Source organism: Dipodomys merriami, unplaced genomic scaffold (genome assembly GCF_024711535.1).
Source record: "Dipodomys merriami isolate MVZ:Mamm:240054 unplaced genomic scaffold, mDipMer1.0.p SCAF_5, whole genome shotgun sequence".
Taxonomy (NCBI): Eukaryota; Metazoa; Chordata; class Mammalia; order Rodentia; family Heteromyidae; genus Dipodomys; species Dipodomys merriami.
Genome location: NW_027206068.1, coordinates 25,627,278 through 25,642,878, shown reverse-complemented (window position 1 = coordinate 25,642,878; position 15,601 = coordinate 25,627,278). Strand labels below are relative to the sequence as shown.

The 15,601-nt window shown below is 40.5% G+C and overlaps 1 protein-coding gene and 1 long non-coding RNA gene across 2 annotated transcripts in view; one reads left to right on the top strand and one right to left on the bottom strand.

Annotated features, from left to right (window-relative positions):
- Positions 1 to 9,263, bottom strand: part of Slc26a3 (solute carrier family 26 member 3) — a 41,179-nt gene extending 31,916 nt beyond the window's left edge. Inside the window, exon 1 of the mRNA XM_069996227.1 lies at positions 9,158 to 9,263. The gene's annotated coding sequence lies outside the window, so the exon portion shown is untranslated. The remainder of the gene's footprint in view (positions 1 to 9,157) is intronic.
- The window catches only part of LOC138809569 (uncharacterized), a 37,900-nt gene continuing 26,201 nt past the window's right edge, over positions 3,903 to 15,601 (top strand). The window contains exon 1 of the long non-coding RNA XR_011366893.1: positions 3,903 to 4,264. This is a non-coding gene — a long non-coding RNA (uncharacterized lncRNA). The remainder of the gene's footprint in view (positions 4,265 to 15,601) is intronic.

Sequence of the window (15,601 nt, the reverse complement as noted above, 5' to 3'; positions counted from 1 at the left end):
ACTCTACCACTCGAGCCACAGCGCCACTTCTGGCTTTTTCTGCTTATGTGGTGCTGAGGAATCGAACCCAGGGCCTCATGCATGCAAGGCAAGTGCTCTACCCCTGAGCCACCTTCCCAGCCCCATAATTAGCATTTTTAAGGGCTGAGGAGGTAGCTTAGTGGTAGAACACTTATATACATGGGACTTTGATTTCTATCTCCAGGTCTATAGGTGGGGTGAAGGCAGAAACTTTTCCACATAAGGTATCTAAATTTTTCAGTCTTACTTAATCTTGTTTCTATTACACTTGAAATTCTGATTTTTTTAAAGCATCTTTTATTGCATTTAACCAATTTAGGAGAGTATAGGAAGTGGAGCTGTGGCTCAAGTGGCAGAGCAGCAACTGTGTGCAAAAACACTAAGGGACTATGCCCAGGCCCCATATTCAAGCTCCAGCACCAGTACTAGCACCAAATAAGAAAATAATTGCACACATCCCTTGCCAAAATCTTTTTTTTTTTTTTTTTTTTTTGTCAATTGTAAGGCTTGAAATGAGGGCCTGGACACTGTCCCTGAGCTATTTCACTCAAACTAGTGCTCTGCCACTTTGAGCCACAGCGCCACTTCTGGTTATCTGGTGGTTAATTGGAGATAAGGGTTTTGCAGACTTTCTTGCTGTGGCTGACTTCAAATGGCTGTACTCAGATCTCAGGCTCCTGAGTAGCTAGGATTAACAGGTATGAGCCACTGGCTCCCAGTTCTAAATACATTTTCTTCAAAAACGTACTGCAGGTGCTTCTTTTCTTCCTTTAGACATCGTACATTCTCTGTGCTAAGCCAGAGTCTATTTTATTTCCCCCAATGACAATGATAATGATGGCAGAAATAAACTTCATTTTTACCGTGTTTGGCACTTTTTTGTATGGTGGTAACTGAGGTTTGTACTCGGTGCCTTATGCTTTCTAGGCAAGTGCTCTACCGTTTGAGCTATGTCCCAGTCCCTAGTAATTTCATCATTTTTTCAAATAGGGAGACACTTTTCCCCCTAGGTTGGTCTGACCTAGGGTCCTTCTATTTTATGCTTCCTGCAGATACGCATGTGCCACTGGACCTAGCTTTTTATTGGTTGAGAAAAAGTCTTGTGAACTGGTTTCATGGACTGCCCTTGAATTGTGATCCTCCCAATCTCAGACTCCCAGTAGCTAGGATTGGAGGCATAAGCCACTGTGCCTAGTCAGGGCTGGCTCTTTAAAGTGCTCCCTCAGATCTCCAGTTGCATCAAGAGCCTCAACTCTGGCCCTCCTACTGCAGATGGGGAAATCTTCCTCTTCATGCTAAGCACCACCACCAAGGTGTGTGCACAAGGGCAGGAATTAGAGGAGCTTAAGAAATCTTTCCAGACTTGGAGAGAGACCTTGAGAGTCACGTGGCACTCTTTTACCCTTGCATGCTCCTCTGACAGAACCCTACAGCCTCATACAGCACATGTAACAAACAACATGAGCCCTGAATACAGCACATGTAACAAACAGAGGGCCCTGAACCCCCCACCCTTGGGGAGCCTCTTCCTGAATAGGGCTCTGGGAAGTCCTCCATGAGCTTCTTCAGAATGGCCTCCTTCAGTTAAAATTTCAAATATATTTTATTACCTTGTTTTGCATCTACATAAGTTATCTTTTCCCTAGAAGTTCTTGGAAAAATTATTTGGGTGCCTGGGATCACAATTCCAGTTTCAGATTTTATACTTATATTAACGTATGATTTTTTTTATGTTGTGCCTCAATTTCTTTCTGATTCCTTAGGGTAGCAGCAACTTTTGGAGAACTAAAATCAGTTCTCAGAGATGTATCCTCCTAATAAATGTGCAACACTGAGCCTTATTTGTAAATACTTCGTGTGTGTGTGTGTGTGTGTGTGTGTGTGTGTGTGTGTGTGTGTGTGTGTGTGTGTGTGTGTTTGTGTGTGTGTGTGACACACTGCTTGCTGTTGGGGCTTGAAGTCAGGGCCTGAGTGCTGCCCCTCTGCTTTTTCACTCAAAGTTAGCATTCTACTTGAGACACAGTTCCACTTGTAAGAGAGGAGCTCCCAATGAACCACTTTGAGTAGTTAATTGGAGGTAAGAGTTGCATAGATTCTCCCAACCTGTACTGGCTTTGAACTGCGGTCCTCAGATTTCAACCTCCTGGGGAGCTAGTATTATAAGCATGAGCCACTGGCACCTAGCTTAACTACTTCTACTTTTTGTGGGTTTATTTTTGTTGTTTAATTGTAAAAATAGTGTATAGAGGGGTTACAGTTACAGGAGTAAGGTAATGAGTACATTTCCTATCAAGCACTGTTATCTTTCCTTTGTTTTTCCCCTACCAGCCCTTCCCTCTATACCTCCCCAACTCCCCCCTCTCCCACCCCCAAGTTATAAAGTTTGTTTTCTACATACTGTCTTGTACATCTCATTGTTACAATGGGTCATCCTGTATCCTTGTTTCAGCATTTTGTTATTTCCCTTCCCCTCCCCAAATTAGAAAAATGTATATACAAGATGCAGGGCACTGACATCAAATACAGTGAAAACAAGGATTATACTGTGGGGGAAGAACATACAAGAAAAACAAAAAAATTGCATAGGGCTGGGAAGGTGGCTCAGTGGTAGAGCGCTGGCCTTGCATACATGAGGCCCTAGGTTCAATTCCTCAGCACCACATAAGCAGGAAAAAAAAAAGCCAGAAGTGGGGCTGTGGCTCAAGTGGTAGAGCGCTAGCCTTGAGCTGAAGAGCTGAGGGACAGCGCCCAGGCCCAGAGTTCAGGCCCCATGACCGGACCCCCCCTCCAAAAAAAATTGCATAGTACATTTTAGATACATTAAAAACAATAGCAAAAAGAAAAACAACAAGTGTGTCCCTATCTTGGGTTCATTTCACTTAACATCATCTTATATGATCATATGTACATAGCTTTTGACCTATTCTGCTTGTCCTTGACTTATACTAGTTATTGCAAATAAGGGAAACCATGGGACCTATGCTTTTTGGGGGCTGGTTTACTTCATTTTTTCCAAGACTTTCCATTTTCTAACAAATGGAGCAATGCCATTCTTTCTGATAGAGGCATAAAATTCCATTGTGTTTATATACCACATCTTCTTCATCTATTCATCTACTGAGTATTTTGTGTATTTTTTCTATGGTGTAGTCTTGTTAATTTCTTAGTCCTTATGATACATACATATACTATCATACACAGATACATACATACTTTTATAAACCTGGTGACCTAAGTCACACATTGGTCAATCTCACCTTTTATTTATTACCAGAAATAAAATTGGAGCCAGGCACTGGTGGCTCACACCTGTAATCCTAGTTACTCAAGAGACTGAGATCTGAGGATTTCGGTTCAAAGCTAGTCTAGACAGGAAAGTCTATGAGACTTTTTTTTTCTATGAGACTCTTTATCTCCAAAAATCCAGAAAACCAGAAGTAGAGCAGTGGCTTAAAGTGGTAGAATGCTAGTCTTGAGCAAAAGGAGCTCAGGGACAGTGCCTAGGCCCTGAGTTCAATCTCCATAATTGACCAGAAAAAAAGAAAGAAAGGAAGAAAGGAAGAAAGAAGAAAGGAAGAAAGGAAGAAAGAAAGAAAGAAAGAAAGAAAGAAAGAAAGAAAGAAAGAAAGAAAGAAAGAAAGAAAGAAAAAAAAGAAAGGAAGGAAGGAAGGTAGGAAGGAAGGAAGGAAGGAAGAAAGAAAGAAAAAAGAAAAAGAGAGGGAAAGAAAATTGGGTTAACTTCTAAGTACTGCTGTGGGTACCTTCCTGCCCCACCCCTCCAAGCTCCACCTATTTCTGACTTACAGCCCAAGATTTGTCACTGCCTGGTTTACCAATACCAGGAAACTGCCTGCCCAGCACTGCCAAGAGGTGTCTTATGGCCCTGATCTTTCCACTGCTCAGCACTTAGCCAGTAATCTAGTCTTTCAGAGCTCTCTCTTTGGTGCTGGGAAACAACTAACTTCAACCACACCGTTCATAAGCCATGTGAGCATCTGTTCTTAATGAGTAGTAATTTGAAACCAGGAGGCACGCACACGTGCAGAGCATTTCCCAGACCTGCCCCAGCCACAGGTGATACTTTCCCCCTTTAAACAAGGCAGCTTTTGGTGATGCCCTTCTCAATAGCCATTCTAGTTAAGCAGGGTCTGCAGGAAGACATCACTGCCAAGGCTGCACTATGCCTGAAATCTGCTGAAAACACTTCTCTATACATGGATCTCAAAATACCCCTGTGCCAGAGGTAAGCCAGTCTGATTTTGTGAATTAGTCCTTGGAGAGTGGGTGTAGAGCGGTATATTCTGAGACAGTCCTTTGAGGAAGGGTGAGAGAGGAGAATAAATAGAACAGCTACTCCAGTGAACACCACGAAGGGAGTCCCAGTCAAAAGCCAGAGAGGAACCAGGATCAAGGGCACAAAAAGGCCCATGTTCTGCTTGGTGTCAGGCTGTATGGCAGCAGGGAGACCATGGAGGCAGCCTCCAAGAGGCCGGAGTGGTGATCAGAGTCACAGTGGGAATGGAAGGGCTCAGCTCGCTCGTGGTGTAGAGAGGGCAGAAGGAGATCCAGCCTGAGGTGGGCAATGATTTCCCATGACAGGCTGTGATCATCCCATGTTTCAGTCACTTTTAAAGCTCAGCAAGGTAGTTACTAAAGCTATGTTATCTATGTACACAGGAACTATTTCATTGTGAGAAAAACATGGGCTAATATTTAGAACTTGAAAAACACTTCCATTCTCTGCCATTCATTCACAATTTCTTGAGGGCAATTAGTGTCTCACGAAACTTCCAAGACTAAAGCCAGAGCCTAGCCCTACAGGTGTTTTAAGGGTGAGGATCTGAGGGTATGGAGACCATTTTCCTAGGTATCCAAGATAAGATGATGGAAGCACACAGTTCTTGAAATTTTTTGTTGGCCCAATTTATGTGGCTAATTCATGTGTCCCATGTCCTGTGTTAATAGTAGACAAAAAGGTAGCAGATTCCTCTTCACAAAGTCAGTGGAAAGCTGGGTGCTGATGGCTGATGCCTGCAATCCTAGCTATTCAGGAGGCTGAGATCTGAGGATTAAGGCTGTGAGACACTTATCTCCAATTAACCACCTGAAACCCAGAAGTGGAGCTGAGGCTCAAAGAGCTTTGCTGCTAAACCTTAAGCCTAAAAGCTCAGGGATAGTACCCAGGCCTTCAGTTGACAAAAATTTTAAATCTATGGGTATGTCTTCTAGTGGTCTTATAAGACCTGCAGGAATGTAACTCCATTTACTTTTAGCTAAAGCCCTAGATTTAATGTTTTTCATTAGTTTCATTGCTACATTGCCCATAGTGGTAAAAAAAAAAAAAATGGAAGCACACCTAATTTAGGCAGAGAGTGCAGTGAAAAAGTAAGACCTTGACAATTCAGTATACCTGACTTCAAATACTTGCTTTGCTTTTGCTTAGCTGTGTTTGCTATGAACAATTGATTCCAGGCTTAGTTTTTCTAAAGGCAAAGGAAGTTATTATCTTCCTTGTAGGGCTGTTGTCAAGGTACGTGAAGGTGTGGAAAGAGACTTTGTAGCCTTAATATTTCTAGGAATAGCTTCAGGCTGAGTCAAATATCAATTGTGCAGATTTAATCCTGAAGCCATTATCTACATGACAAAATGGCCCAGGACCTCCTGGGAAATATTAGTGCTGTCAACTCTTCTAGGACATCGTATTTGCTCTGAGCTCATCTCCAAAGGGTAGCTGTTTTCCATTCTCTAGTTTTCTTCACTATAATTTTAAAAAGATCTATCTGCCTAAACTTTTTACCATGGCATTCAAGGCCTTTTATATTTTGGCTCCCCCCCAAGTTTCTTTAGCTCTCCTTTACAATTTCAGTAGTAGCTTCCTCTTACACCATGATATTTAACATCTCGGCATCTTTGAATACCTTGTTTTCTTTATCTGTGATCCAAGCCTGCTAAACTGAGAACTAGCCTTAAAAATACTCAGCTGTCCCTGACCATTGATTGATTTCTTCCTTCCTTTGACAGTTATTGATCAGCTCATTGTTTGTTAAAAACTTGGTTGTACAAGATAAGAAGGTGCTGTAAAGCCTTACAAAATCCTCAGATAGTTAATCATTCCTTTCTTGTAAGTATCTTGGACATGTTTCTATTCCATATCATGCTGTACTGTCAGTATTTGTTTCTTTTCCTTGGCAGACTGAGTTTCAGTTGGGCGCAGTAGTATATGCCCGTAATCTCAGCTGTTCAAAAAGCAGAGGCTGGAGGATGGAGAGTTTATGGCCAGCCCTGGGCAATTTAGTAAGATCTTATCTTGAAAACAAAAAAGTGCTGGAGCCATAGTTAAGTGATAAAGTACTTAAGTGTGAGGCCCTGGGTCTGATTCCCCTTTAAAAAAAAAAAAAAAAGCGGGGGCTGGCAAGGTGGCTCAGTGGTAGAGTGCTTGCCTTGCATGCATGAGGCCCTATGTTCGATTCCTCAGCACCACATAAGCAGAAGAAGCCAGAAGTGGTGCTGTGGCTCAAGTGGTAGAGTGCTAGCCTTGAGCTAAAGACCTGAGGGACATGGGCTGGGAAGGTGGCTCAGTGGTAGAGTGCTTGCCTTGCATGCCCGAGGCCCTGGCTTCAACTCCTCAGCACCACATAAGCAAAAAGAAAAAAGCCAGAAGTGGTGCTGTGGCTCAAGTGGTAGAGTGCTATCCTTGAGCTGAAAGCTGAGGGACAGCGCCCAGGCCAAGAGTTCAGGCCACGACAGACCAAAAAAATTAAATTAAATTAAAAATTAAAAAAAGGAAGAGAAAGGTTAAAAATAAATTTCCTGCCGGGCGCTGGTGGCTCACGCCTGTAATCCTAGCTACTCAGGAGGCTGAGATCTGAGGATCGCGGTTCAAAGCCAGCCCGGGCAGGAGAGACCGTGAGACTCCTATCTCCAATAAACCACCAGAAAACTGAAAGTGATGCTGTAGCTCAAGTGGTAGAGCACTTGCCTTGAGCTGAAGAGCTGAGGGACAGTGCCCAGGCCCAGAGTTCAAGCCCCACGACTGACAAAAAAAAAAAAAAAATTTCCTAAGAACAAGGCATACATCTTATTTTTCCTTTTGCAACGATCCAGTAACACAGTCTGTATGCAAGAACTTTTGTTAAAATAGACTACAAACAAAATCATATATGATATAACTCTGAAAGTCAAAATTTATATACACAAATGCCCCCAAATCATAGAGATAATAAGTTGAAGGAAGAGATGCCAGTGTAGGTTGGAGTTGAGAAAAGTTTCATGAAGTTGCTGTGGGTCTTGAGTTAGACTTTAAAGCAAAGGATATTAAAGTCAATGGAGAGATCCCAAATGGAAAGAGAGGGGAAACCATTTGAAAACAGTTGAGGGGCACCAGACTGACAAATTTTAGATCCAGGAGTAGCTCAAAACAGAACAAAGTGAATCCCCAGCTCTTTCTATAAGTCTGGGTTGTTTTCTTAACACTTTTTGCTCATTTTTCTTTGTTTGGTCTTATCCTGGGAAGCATGTAGAAGAAGAAAGCGTTATTATTATCAATTTATAAATGAGGAAATTGAGAATGGAGAACTGAAATGAGTTTGAGTTTTCCATCTCTAGATAGCAAGTGACAGAGCCAGGTTCTGTACATATATAACTCACCCCGCTGCATAATGTTCTCTGCTGGATTAGTGTGGGGTCCTCTTAACTCCTATCGCCCCAAGAAAGACAAGGCAGAAGAACAGAGCTCCAGGAGAGACTCCCTTGGTGCCCTTGCATATAGAGCCTCTTCACATCCCTCCTCTCACACAGAGTCCAGGTAACCTTGAGCTCATCTTCTAAAGTCACTTGGCTTGTTCTTTCCTTTGTTCCAACACAGTGAAAGGAAGCCTTCCTCTTCATGTGGAGAACCAAAGACCTTCCTAGCGAAGAACTATATCATGCTAGTGAGACAAAGACAAATGCTTCTAGGAAAAGAAAAAGAAATCTATTCTCATGTTTGGTGGGGCCTGAACTCTGGGCCTGGGTGCTGTCCTTCAGCTCTTCAGCTCAAGGCAGCACTCTACCAATTGAGCCACAGCCCCACTTCCAGCTTTTTTTGTTTGTGATGTTGAGGAATCAAACCCAGGGCCTCATGCATTTGAGTCAAGCATTCTACCACTGAGTCACTTTGCCAGCCCTCATGTTCTGAAGTATTTTGTTTCTTACTTAAGTACAAACTATTTAGTAGGGATTTATGCAGCTGTTTGTTTATACATTATTGGATTAATTTATCCAGAGAGGAGATAAAGCATGTGTTGACCCACTATAAACTGCTTGTTTCTGCAATCAAGGAGTTGCTTCTGAATTTCTTAGAGGAATTATTCTTTATGTAGCCAACTTTCACTATACTGTTTCTCTAAATGGCACATTTACTTTGAGGAAGAGGATTATTTACTCTAGTGATTTAGTAAGTTGCTTCTTTAGTACATCAGAAGATTATTGCAATAAAATTTGCCTGATATTTTAAAGAATCAAAAAGGCTTTATCTTGCTAGTGTTGTTAATTCATAGAACAGGTGCTCTACATGGAACTGTGTACCTGTGGTCTGGGACACTCTGCTGCTGTTCAATGACAGCTTTTTTCTTCATCTCTCTCCCTGATACTCTGTCCACTGCCTTTCCTCCTTCCACCTTTCCTTCCTTTAGAATTGGACTTTGTGGGGTGTCTGGCAGATAAATCTTTCACATATGAACTTTCTAATTCCTTTCTAAAAGGTGATTTCATCCTGTGGGAGAAACTTTTTCGAGAAAGTTTTCTTTGGTGTGCTGACTTTCAAAGCAGATGATCTACCTATGGAGTCAGAGTTGGGTAGAGAAAGGAATTATTTGAATAATCAAAGTCAACAGCCACCACTGTCTCTGAGAGGGCTATTTAAACCTTCACAAGCACACAACCATCCACTTGGCAACTTGAGGCTGCTCAGATATTTACATTATAAGTAGTTCCAGACATAAATTTTTAGCCTGTTAGTAGAATCAATCCAAAATATGCTCATAGCTTAACTCCGGAATACACCAGTAACTTCTAAATCAATTTTAATAAGAAAAAATACTATTTTGAAGAAATAGAAAATAAGGTCATGTAAAATGATGGTAAGTTTAGTTCCTACCTGAAACACACTTGGAGCTTCAGCAATAGTGAAGTAAAGGTGAGGCAGGCAGTCCAGATCTAATACAGGGTCCATCTACTTGGGTGTACAGGCTCTGCATGCATCCATATGTATAGGGATGTCTATATATAGGTTATATAAGATGGTGGGCAAATTACCTCTCTGTCAGCTTTAATAATTAACTTTCATTAACTTTTACAACAATGGAAAGACTCCAATGTGGTCTTGACCTTTGGGACTCTGATCAGTGGTAGTGATGATGACAACAGCTCCTCAAGTTCCTTGTGAGATTAAACCACCCACTGCATATGTGTATGTGTGTGTGTATGAAAGAGAGAGAGAGAGTCAGACAGAGAGGCAGAGAGGCAGAGAGGCAGAGAGGCAGAGAGGCAGAGAGGCAGAGAGGCAGAGAGGCAGAGAGACAGAGAGACAGAGAGACAGAGAAACAGAGAAACAGAGAGACAGAGAGATGACTTCATTGGTTTGCAGAGTTTTACACAACAGATATAAAAAAAGTCAAAGTGTTATCTCCCTGACATTTTACCTACCATTTTAGAAGGGAGTTCAGGGGTGTTGTTTCTTGGCTGGATGACTCCATGAAAGTCGTAGGAGCTGCAAAAGAGTTGTGTACAGGTTAACTCCTGGTACAATAAAGTTCCTTGCTAGGAACACTGTTTCAACTCCAAGCAACAGTCCTATGTTTGCATTCCGATTTTAGGTCCCATCATGGCTCTGGCTAAGAGCAAAAACAATCAAGTTACTAAAGCTGACATGATTGTTTTCAGTGCTCATCTTACTAAGCCTCTTTGCATTTGACCCTGTTACTACCTACTCTTCCTCAAAATCTACTCTTTTTAAAATTTGAGAATAATGCTGTTACCCAGGGGTTTTTCTCCCCCTTCACACTTCATCCACAACTCCTCCTGCCCAGCTCCTTCTTCCACATTCCTCAAGGTTCTGTCCTGGCCTCTTTTCTGTTCTCCCCTTTTTCAGCCCTCTCTGTCTCTAAAGAAGAGTCCAGTGTTTCCCTTCAGATTTCTAACTCTAGTCCTGAAGATCCATACATTTAAAGATTCACTCATCATCTTTCCAGTTGGTTGTCTGGCTGACATCTCAAACTTAACACATCCAAATTTCCCTTCCCAATTCTGCTTCTCTCAACTTCCCCTTTCCAGAAAAGAACACTCTCATCTGCTCATCTCTAGTCAATCCATAGCCAAACCCTGCTGAACCTATCTCCCAAATTATTATTATAAAGCCACTGCTTAATCTCATCTCTACTCTCTTCTGCTGCCTGAGCTACCATGGCTCATAAGAGTCCCTTCCTGCCCATCTTCCTTCCATTCTTAATCCTCCCCCATCACTTTCCACCCAATAGACAACACACCCTTCGTCCTACTGTCTTCAGGAGACTAATGACTATATACAGGATGAAAGGATCCAAAGTCTTGCACGATATTACCCTGTCCAACGTTCCCACCTCAACTAGTCGCTGCTGTCACCATGTCTTATCCATCCCTACCATGTGACCCCTGTTAGTCTCCTGGATTTGCCTTCCAGACATCTTCCCTCTGCTTGAATCTACTCCTTCTCCCCCTGTATGGGTTACTTGGCTTCAATATCACATCCTCAGAGAATCTTTGATTTTCCAACTTCAATAGCCCTTTTATGTCATTCTTTGTAGTATCTGTTTTTAAAAATAGCATCGTGGGGTGGGGGGTGTAGTTGTGGAGATGGGAGGGAAGGGATGGGAGGGGAAAAACAAAGGAGGAGGCAACAATGCTTGATAAGAAATGTACTCATTACGTTACTCAAGTAACTGTAACCCCTCTGTACAGTATTTTCACAGGAAAAAACTTATTAAAAATAGCATCACAATTCATGCATCCACAGTTACATCCTTGTGTAATTTTCAGGCCCTGCTTAGGATAGCCATTATATGTGGGTAGGAGGCTCTCTTGTTCACTACTGCATCCCCAGTAGCTACAAAAAAGTACTCACTGAACAACCACTCCATAAATATTTGTTGAATCACAGTTAAATGAATGAATTGTATTTGATGTAACATCATTTCAAAAGAATCTGGACAAGACACCAGAGTTGGTTCTAAATTAATGTTTTTAATACCTGAGTGGTAAATGCACTAATTGAATTAGTTATATTGTCTGTCATTTATGTCCTGATTTGAATAATAGTAGCTAAATTTAACTCAGTGTTTACTATGATCCAGAAATTGTGCAATGTATTTTACTGTGTTTATCCCATTCAGTTGTCAAAAAAATTTGTATGTGTGCTGGTCCTGGGGCTTGAACTTGGAACCAAGGTGCTTTTCCTGAGCTTTTTTTTTGCTCAGAGTTAGTGTTCTACTACTTGTCTCTTCCAGCTTTTTTTTTTTTTTTCTGTAAGTGGTTAATTGGAGATAAGACTGTAATGGACTTTCCTGCCTAGGCTGGCTTTGTACTGGATCCTCAGATCTCAGCCTCCTGAATAGCTAGGATTACAGGCATGAGCCAATGGTGCCTGGTTAACAACACTATCCTACCAAGCTGAAGATACACACCTTCTAAATCTTAAGGAATTCCATGTATTCCTGAATGCTCATAGTAGTACTAACAATAAAATAAATAGAAAATGAGATATCCTAATAGTACTAACAATAAAATAAATAGAAAATGAGATATCCTAAATGTTCCTTTACAGAAAAGTGGATAAACAAATAAATGCTTTCTTCATAAAATGGAATTTCATACAATAATAAACTAATGTATTGAAGCTGCACATAAACATATAAGCTTATCTCCCAAATCAAAGGAAAAAAAACAAGTTACTAAAGAATAGGTCCATTAAACTATGTTTATAGAAAGTTTAAAAGCATATAGAATTGTTGGGCCACATGATAATTCTATTTTTAATAGTTTGAGGAGTTTCCTTGCTGCTTTCCATATGGTTATACCTATTTCCATGGTCTCTATATCAATTTATAGCAATCTCACTTCTGAGTTTATATCCAAAGGAAATAAAACCTGTATGTCAAAGAGATATTCTCAAACACATTGCATCTTTACTCACAAGAGCTAAGATGTGGAGATCTAACTGTCCATTAGCAGATGAACAGAAAATTGGGATATAAATACACAACAGAGTGCCATTCATTTATAAAGAATAAGTTAATCTGGGCGTGTGCAGGAACAGAGACAAAGCTGGAGGACATTAAGCTAAGTGAAATAAGCCAGGCACGCAGGAAAAAAATACTGTATACTATCACTGTGGAATGTAAAAAAACAAATCAAGAATACAAACTTGGTGGCTATTAGGAACTAGGATGTAGAAAATGGAGAAATGTTAGTCAAAACATAGAAACTTTCAGGTCTAAGATACTGGAGATTTAATGGAGAGCATGGTGACTACTTAACATTACTTCATTGTAAACGTGAAGTTTTCTAAGGGAATAGATCTTAAGTGTTCTCAACCCACAGGGCATGCCAGTGCACAAACACCAGTACACAAAAAGTAACAATATGAGCCAATTAATGTGTTCATTAGCTTGACTATGTCACTTAAAATATATACATAGATCAAGTGGTTACATTGTACTCTTTAAATTTCTGTTTTATGTCTGAAAAGAGAAAGAGCATGGTGTCACACATCTGTAATCTCAGTACTCTGAAGGCTAAATAAGGAGGATTTTTGAGTTTGAAGCCAGCCTGGGTTATAATGAGACTCTGTCAAAAAGAAGGGGGGTTGGGAAGGTGGCTCAGTGGTAAGTGTTTGCCTTGCATGCATGAGGCCCTGGGTTCAATTCCTCAGCAGCACATAAGTGGCGCTGTGGCTTAAGTAGTAGAGTGCTAGCCGTGAGCTGAGGGACAGTGCCCAGGCCCAGAGTGCAGGCCCCACAACAACAACAAAAAAAGTAGGGGGAGGGGGGAAGGAGGGAAGGAGGAAGGGAAAGAGAAATTTCAGTTTTTTCCTCAATAAATTAGGGAACTACAGCTTTATAAAATGGAGTCACTCAAGGCTGAAAGCTGATGATCTGTGCCTGCTCTCCTCAGGGACACTAGTCAGTCAACTACAAAGTATGTCTTACAAGTAGTGAAAAATGCAAATCTTAGCCAGTGGCTCACACATGTAATCCTAACTACTCAGGAGGCTGAGATCTGAGGATTGTGGTTCAAAGCCAGCCCAGACAGGAAAGTCCGTGAGACTCTTACCTCCAATAAACCACTCAGAAAACTGGAAGTGGCGCTGTGGCTCAAGTGGTAGAACGCTAGCCTTGAGCTGAAGAGCGGAGGAACAGCACCCAGGCCCAGAGTTCAAGCCCTATGACTGACAAAAAAAACCCAAAAAACCAATCTCAAAGGGCATTTTGATTAGTTTTGAATGCTTGTGCTCGCATGTATTCATTTTCTATTGATCCTTTAACAAATTACTACATATATGTCATATAACAGAGACTTCCTATACTTTCTTAGTCAGAAGTCTGATAATAGGTCTTAACTAGATTAAAATCACAGTGCTAGCAAGGGTGTATTCTTTTAGCTCTGGTGGAGAGCCTCTTGTCTTGTCTAATTTTCTACAGGCTACTCAAATTCCCTCTACCATCTTCAAAGCTAACAACATCATTCCATCTCTCTGAGCTTTCTCTTCAGGTCCCTCCCTCTTTCATACACCATATCTAAGAAAGGTTCTCAGTTGTTGTTTTAAGCGCTATAGATAACATCCAGAACCTAACGCTTACTGGGCCAGTGGTTTACCACTGAGTTATATCTCCAGTCAGCTCTCTGCTTATAGGAGTTCAGATTGGTTGCATTTAGATAACCTCCACATTTCAAGGTTCTTAACTCCCCACTCCCCTGCCCGAGGGCTTGAATGCAGGGCTTGAACTCAGGGCCTGAGCTCTGAGCCTTTCTGTGCTCAAGGCTGGGCTCTACCACTTAAGCCACAGTGTCAGTTCAGGCTTTTTCTGAGTAGTTTATTGGAGATAAGAGTCTCATAGACTCTCCTGCCTGGGCTAGCTTTGAACCACTATCCTCAGATCTCAGCTTTCTGAGTAGCTAGGATTATTAAAGGTGTGAACTACCAGCACTTAGCAGTTCTTAACCTTAATCACACCAACCAAACTTGTAAGGATATATATGTATATGTATCTATATATGTGTGTGTATATACACATATGTATATGTAAGGATATATATGTATATATATCTATATATGTGTGTATACATATATGTATATGTAAGGATATATATGTATATGTGTATATATATATATATACTTGATGTGTTCATTAGCTTGACAGTGTCACATATATATACATATATGCATATATATAAGGATAAATAAGTATATATCCTTACATGGTGGAAGATATGTATATATATATATATATATATATATATATATATATATATATATATGTACATATCCACAGGGTTGTCATATTAGAACCTTCAGGAACCACTGCTCTGTATCTCTGTATCCCTCCCAGCAAAGTAGATAACCTTTCCATTGTCACAGGTAATTGCTTCATGCCTTTTCTTAGTTAACCTCAGCGAACTCCCAGAGGCAATCTCTGTTCTGATTTCTATCATCTCTGGTTAGTTTGGCCTGTTCCAGAACTTTATATAAAGGGACATACAGTATGTTCTATTTTGTGTCTGGCTTCTGTGTCATAGCTTAGTAATTTTGCAGTATGCTATATTGTTACATGTATCAGTTGTCATTCTTTATTATTATTGGGTAGTATTCCATTCTATGAATGGGTTAGTTACAATTTGTTCAGAAGTCTCTTGTTGTAAAAATATATGGTTAATAGCTTGAAGCAACTAGAAACATTCTTATGCAAGATTTGGGGGGGCACATACTTTGATTTCTCTGCAGTAATGAAAAGATTGCTAGACCATCTGAAAGAAATATATTTAACTCTATGTGAAACTGCTGAATAGTTTCTGAAAAGTGGTCTTGCAAGTTAAAATTCCCACCAACAATGCATGAGAATTTTAGTTTTTTCTCCATATTCACCAACATTTGGGATCACCCTATGGTGGGTGTATATAATTATTAAGGTGTTGTTCAGAGTGATTGCTGTTTCATAAATCAGGTAATGAATATATTTCTTTTTTGGACAATGTTACTCCTTTTTTGTTTCTTAAAAACAAAAAGCAGATGCAAAAAAAACTTTTTCATTAAAGTTTAGCTCAAGTGTCATAAAGTTAAACCTTTGGTTATACATTATTATTATTTTGGTGATTGCATTATTTTAACTTGGAAGAACATTTAAACTAATAACAGGTGAATCTGACTATAACAAAGTTGTTGACTTATTTATATATCCTTGGAAGCAAATCCAAATTCTATCTTGTCAACTTTTATTCTTGTGATTAATATGATGCTCCAAATTAAAGAGTTCCCCTGGATTCTCACCTCTTTGCTTTCTGATGATGGTCT